The sequence below is a fragment of the Salvelinus sp. IW2-2015 genome, linkage group LG31 (genome assembly GCF_002910315.2).
Source record: "Salvelinus sp. IW2-2015 linkage group LG31, ASM291031v2, whole genome shotgun sequence".
NCBI lineage: Eukaryota > Metazoa > Chordata > Actinopteri > Salmoniformes > Salmonidae > Salvelinus > Salvelinus sp. IW2-2015.
In genome coordinates this window covers 14,991,936-14,997,961 of record NC_036870.1, presented here as the reverse complement: position 1 = coordinate 14,997,961, position 6,026 = coordinate 14,991,936, and positions in this window count along the sequence as shown.

The window sequence follows — 6,026 nt, the reverse complement described above, 5'->3', positions numbered from 1 at the left end:
CCCGTTGACGGGACACCGATCCCTAAGAAGTTTCAAGGGTCTGAATACGTATGTAAATGTCATATTTCAGTTTAATGGGAAAAAATGTTTTGATACATTTTAGAATAAGGCTGTAACAACAAAATGTGGAAAGATCAAGGGGTCTGAATACATTTCTTAATGCACTGTAATTTCCCAATTTATTTGCAATCAATATAGCTCAGTATTTGAATTATTTATTTTATACAGTCATTATTGCTCATCTTCATCAAGGGTGTGTCGTGTTGTTGCCTATCATTAAATGTGAAGACTGTATCTTATCAAATCAACTCTCTATGTGTAATTTAATTACGCGATTAAACTAATCATATAACAGTAACTAACTAGGAAGTTGGGGCACCACGGGAATATGTTGTTTATAGAGTTACAATTCCCGAATATACAGTTGAAGTCAGAAGTTTACCTTCACTTAGGTTGGAGTCATTAAAACTAGTATTTCAACCACTCCACACATTTCTTGTTAACAAACTATAGTTTTGGCAAGTTTGTTAGGACATCTACTTTGTGCATGACACAAGTAATTTTTCCAAACAATTGATTACAGACAGAATATTTCACTTATAATTAACTGTATCACAATTCCAGTGGGTCAGAAGTTTACATACACTAAGTTGACTGTGCCTTTAAAACTTCTCTAGGGTAGGGGGCAGCATTCGGAATTTTGGATGAAAAGCATGCCCAAATTAAACTGCCAGCTACTCATCCCCAGAAGATAAGATATGCATATTATTAGTAGATTTGGATAGAAAACACTCCGAAGTTTCTAAAACTGTTTGAATCATGTCTGTGAGTATAACATAACTTATTTAGCAGGCGAAACCCAGAGGACAAACCATTCAGAATAWWWWWTTTTGAGGTCACTCTCTTTTCAATGGAGTTTCATTGGGAATCCAGATTTCTAAGGGACCTTCTTGCAGTTCCTACCGCTTCCACTGGATGTCAACAGTCTTTAGAAATTGGTTGAGGTTATTCCTTTGTGTAATGAAGAAGTACGGCTACCTTGAACGAGGGGCACTCGAAGTGTCCTGTTTGTTAGAGGCGCGTGACCAGAAAGCTAGCTACAGTTTGTTTTAATCCTGTATTGAACACAGATCATCCCGTCTCAATTTTATCGATTATTTACGTAAAAAAATACCTAAAGTTGTATTACAAAAGTAGTTTGAAATGTTTTGGCAAAGTTTACAGGTAACCTTTGAGATATTTTGTAGTCACGTTTCACAAGTTGGAACCGGTGTTGTTCTGGATCAAAAGCGCCAAATAAATGGACATTGTATATATATGCGACGGAATCAATCGAACAAAAGGACCATTTGTGATGTTTATGGGACATATTGGAGTGCCAACAACAGAAGCACGTCAAAGGGAAGGCATGAATTATATTTTTCTTTCTGCGTTTTGTGTCGCGCCTGCAGGGTTGAAATATGCTTCTCTCTCTTTGTTTACTATGGTGCTATCCTCAGATAATAGCATCGTTTGCTTTCGCCGAAAAGCTTATTTAAATTCTGACATGTTGGCTGGATTCACAACCAGTGTAGCTTTAATTTGGTATCTTTCATGTGTGATTTAATGAAAGTTTGATTTTTATAGTAATTTATTTGAATTTGGCGCTCTGCATTTTCCCTGGCTTTTGGACTAGTGAGACAGTAGCGTCCCGCCTAAACTCAGATTTTTGGATATAAATATGAACTTTACCGAACAAAACATACATGTATTGTGTAAAATGAAGTCTTATGAGTGTCATCTGATTTAAGATCATCAAAGGTTAGTGATTAATTTTATCTCTATTTCTGCTTTTTGTTACTCCTCTCTTTGGCTGGAAAAATGGCTGTCTTTTTCTGTGACTTGGCTCTGACCTAACATAATCGTTTGGTGTGCTTTCGTCGTAAAAGCTTTTTGAAATCGAACACTGTGGCTGGATTTACAACAAGTGTATCTTTAAAATGGTGTAAAATACTTGTATGTTTGAGGAATTTAAATTATGGGATTTCTGTTGTTTTGAATTTGGCGCCCTGCAGTTTCACTGGCTGTTGACGAGGTGGGGCGCTAGCGTCCCACATACCCTAGAGAAGTTAAACAGCTTGGAAAATTCCAGAAAATTATGTCATGGCTTTAGAAGCTTCTGATTGATATCATTTGAGTCAATTGGAGGTCTGCCTGTGGATGTATTTCAAGGCCTACCTTCAAACTCAGTGCCTCTTTGCTTGACATCATGGGAAAATCTAAATAAATCAGCCAAGACCTCAGAAAAAAATGGTAGACCTCCAAAAGTCTGGTTCATCCTTGGGAGCAATTTCCAAATACAATTTCCAAATGAAATCACGTTCATCTGTACAAACAATAGTACGCAAGTATAAACAACATGGGATCACGCAGCCRTCACACCACTCAGGAAGGAGACGCGTTCTGTCTCCTAGAGATTAATGTACTTTGGTGAGAAAAGTGCAAATCATTCCCAGAACAACAGCAAAGGACCTTGCAAAGATGCTGGAGGAAACAGGCACAAAAGTATCTATATCCACAGTAAAACGAGTCTTATATCGACATAACCTGAAAGGCTGCACAGCAAGGAAGCCACTGCTCCAAAACCGCCATAAAAAAGCTAGACTACCGTTTCAACTGCACATGGGGACAAAGAACGTACTTTTTGGAGAAATTTCCTCTGGTCCTCTGGTCTGCAYGAACCCTAGCCTAAATCATGAATCAGCGATATACAAACTTGCTTAATTATTTCCTAACTAATCAAATCACAGAATTACATAACACATACACAATTGGTTCATACATTGGGTATTACATGATACAAAGAAAAAGTCCATAGCGGAGAAAACCGACAGCTTGGTAGACAAAGGAAAGGGGGTGGGGACCGCTCAAGARCTGGAAACTCATAGCTGATAAATACACTCATAGAAAATGCTAATACTTTACATGAACGACTCATTCGAAAATAAATTGCAATTGACATATTATGAGTGTATGTCTTGATGCCTCTCTGTGTTCGCCGGTCCATCTGCTGGAGAGAGTTGACAGAAAAGTCTCTGGTTGCGTTCCCCAGAAGCCATTCTGTTGTAGTGGTTATAATTGATACTTCAGAGTACCATKCGGAAATCTTCTTAGATCGGCTGCGTTACCAGTTTCACCGGAAGTTGTCCCGCTAGCGGGATGCCTAGCCTTAAGTTACGATGTAAAGTTTTACTAGTCAGTGGCCACGCCCCCGTGAGGCCAGCCATTACATCAGGCATCATGGAATCGCCCCTTCTTCCACAGGGTATAAAACCCACTTCCGACGAAGTCCCCACGCTGGAATGGCTAAGGAATCTACAAACTAAGGAACAATTATTCCGACTGCAGCTGTTTAATTAAGGCTAGGCATCCCGCTAGCGGGACAACTTCTGGTGAAACTGGAGGGCACGCAATTCAAATAAATAATCATAAAAATGATGGATATTAAACATTTATGTACATACAAGTGTCTTATATCGGTTAAAAGCTTAAATTCTTGTCAATCTAACTGCACTGTCCGATTTACAGTAGGTTTTACAGCGAAAGCATGCCATGCGATTGTTTGAGGACGGAGTCCCAGATCAAAATATTTTTCCATCAGCACAGGTTTCATAAATTCTCAAAGCGATTAAATATTCACTTACTATTTGAAAATATTCCTCTGATTTGTCATCCAAAGGGTCCCAGCTACAACATGTRGTGTCGTTTTGTTTGATAAAATCCTTCTTTATATCCCAAAAAGTCATTTTAGTTGGCGCCATCGATTTGAGTAATCCACTCATTCAACATGCAGAGAAAGGAATCCAAAAAGCTACCGCTAAACTTTGTTAAAACAAGTCAAAATACATTTTGATTAAATCCTCAAATACCCTAAAATGTAACTAAACTATAATATTTAATACGGAAAGTAGTATGTTCAATAGGAAAACGATATTAGCAGGTGCGTGTCCTCTTCGTCGCGTGTGCATAAACACATTTCCAAGTCTGTGTCCCTGTACTAAAACTCATCATTCTTACTTGTTTTGGAAGAAACAAGCATGAAACCTTGAAGAAAGACTACTGACACCCAGTGGAAGCCATAGGAATTGCATACTAGGAGCTAGATTACATTTTTTACCTATACSTTCCATTGGAAGAGCATGGGCTCTCAAAAAAAAAAGATTTCCGGTTGGTTATTCTTCAAATGTTCTCCTACCATATCTATTGTGTTACATTCTCCTACATTATTTTAACATTTCTACAAACTTCAGAGTGTTTTCTTTCCAATGGTATCAATTATATGCATATCCTGGCTTCAGGGCCTGAGCAACAGGCAGTTTACTTTGGGCACGTCAGTCAGGCGGAAAATGAGAAAAATAGACGATTTATAATTATTTTAACAAGTATCTCGTTTAGAAGGCCAACATCACATTACATCTTCTCACAAATAGTTTCAAAATCAATCATTTATTTTATACAACATTTAGATCTAAACCCCATAATTGAGAAGTGGACACAACCAAAGACACAGTATATATGGTTCTACTGTCTTTCCTAATGTCACACAATAAAACCAACTCGACAGGATTGTTCTTTAAATACCCAAGGACAATTCCCACATTCTCAAAAATAGAAATATTGTKTAATTCTCAAATTTGGGGGATTAGGAGGTTTGGCAAGAGAAGCTCTTTGTTCTCCCAGAGGTTTATTTCCCTCCATATTCCATGGCAACAAAGAGTTTCTACCAGAAATCTATTACCGTTGTAAAACGGTAAGAGAGAGGGAGAGASAGTGGTAGAGGGGGTGGAGCCATGTCCACGTCATGCCACGTCGTGACAGGTGTCAGTAATTACTGACCCAAATGCCTTCAGAAAGTATTCATATCCCTTGACTTATTCCACATTTTGTTGTGTTACAGCTTTAAAATAGATGCAGTTTTTCTCTCACTCTACACACAATAACTCATAATGAAAAAGTGAAAACATGTTTGCAAATTTCTGAAAATGAAATACAGAAATATCCAGTGGCAATGTTAGCATGTAAATCTTGGCGGGGCAAAAAACAATCTAAATGYGGGATGCATGGCAGCAAAGCCACTACACAACACAACACTAAACAATACTTGAATTGCACTATACCACTGCTACACCTGGCTATCAGCGGAGCMTTGTCTGGCAGCGAAACAGTTCATTCAGCCTCATTTACTGCCTTTGAAGAAACATAGCTGATACGGCCGAATTGCTTAAACAAATGTAGTTTCTACTGACAATTGAGATGTACAAACTATGGAATAAGGGGACGTCAAGCGGATAAGAGGCAACCCGTTATTTCGATTAAGACATTAATGAGCGAGCTAGGACGGATGTAGTCAATATAACTATTTGTTCAGCACTTTGGAAAATAGGCCGTTCTTACAGTGTTCTCCCTGTACACCAAGTGAGAACCGTAGAATAAACAAAGGGGGGATATAAGCAGACCATGAAAGCTCTTACAATATTCAATGTWTACATTTGTCCAAAACAGGTTATAGGCTACATGTGCACCACCAAGTCAGAACAGTAGTCAAAATTAAGAGGTGAAAATATAAAATTTTATTAGGGTGAGGCACTTAGTATTACTTTCTTAGCTGCAGTATACATATCTCCCTGGCATATTCTGTCATTTATGCAGCAGCATACACTATATTTTTGGACTCACCTTGTTGTGCTGTGCTCAGTTGAACAGGAAGGTGGCACGGAGATCCTTCGTGGGCAAATTATGTCAACAAACTTTGTCATCAATGTCTGGCATTCTCTGGATTTATGSTGCTTTCAAGACAACTGGGAACTCAGAAAAACAGGTTGAATCAGTGATCTTCAGGTTGTAGCTCTAGACAGAAGACCGAGTTCCCGATTTATAATTCCGAGTTGGATGAATGTTCAAAACGTATTTTCCCAGTTGTAGCTCATTTTTCCYGTGTTCCCAGTTGTCTTGAACTCACTAAAGTCAAGTTTTTGCAGATCTGAGTA